We start from the raw sequence: 1,175 nt of genomic DNA on the forward strand, positions 1-1,175 counted from the left end.
GTAAACAACTGGGGACATAGTATGTGTGACTAGTTATGAATGAGCAGGAAGTGCTTACATCACTTCCTGTTCATTCAAGAGTTTCTGAATGGAGAGAAGCAGTTCACTACAGAGGCTTCTATCCATTCATGACTGGTTGATAGGAAATATTTCTTATCTCCAGTGAATGATTGGGAACCTCTGTACTGAGGACTCTCATTCTTTTTTCTTTTTAAAATAACAATAATGTAACTATGTGGCAGCCTGTAGCAAAGCATTGTGATACATTGCTGTGCATTCTGATACATTTCCCTGTGTTGTGATACATTGCTGTGCGTTGTGATACATTGCCCTGTGTTGTGATACATTGCTGTGCGTTGTGATACATTGCCCTGTGTTGTGATACATTGCTGTGTGTTGTGATACATTGCCGTGTGTTGTAATACATTGCTGTGGGTTGTGATACATTGCTGTGTGTTGTGATACATTGCTGTGTGTTGTGATACATTGCCGTGTGTTGTGATACATTGCCATGTGATGTGATACATTGCTGTGCATTGTGATACATTGCTGTGCGTTGTGATATGCTGTGTTTCAATTAAATGTACGCCTGCATCATTTTATCACAACACAACGCACAAACAGCACTGCAGATCCGGTGTCACCACAACACAGAATTTTAACATAAGTCGCTTATTTACAATTTTGCGTTCCTTCGTTTTTTACCTTTTCGCAAACCGGCGCAATTTAAAATGTACAAATATTTGTTATTTATTAACTCCATACAGTTTTATCTTTTAGATTCAGTCAGAAAAGTGTTTTGTGTGCGCTGATACGGATTTTAGTATTTTTATCCATTTCATTGTGTATTTTTATCGGTTTAATATTGATTTGATAAACATTTGCGCAATTATCGCAGGACCTGCAACATTAGTAGCACCGTCTTTATATTCTACCTGGCCTGCGCTCCCAGGAAATGTGCGGTTTGGGGATCTTTTATAAACACTAAAAGCTGCAGTAGATTATGCCTATTAGGTAGATCGCGATCTACCAGACGATTGCAAAGCGAACACTGGTAGATCACGATTGGCTGTGTCCTGTGGGGCTTCTCCTCTGGATCCCCGCTGCTCTCCCCCATCTGTATGCAGCGGGTATCCCAGGAGAAGTGAAGGTAGCGCTACAGCCGGTGGCGCATG

This window comes from Nanorana parkeri, unplaced genomic scaffold (genome assembly GCF_000935625.1).
Source record: "Nanorana parkeri isolate BGI_ZX_2015 unplaced genomic scaffold, ASM93562v1 scaffold3047, whole genome shotgun sequence".
Taxonomy (NCBI): Eukaryota; Metazoa; Chordata; class Amphibia; order Anura; family Dicroglossidae; genus Nanorana; species Nanorana parkeri.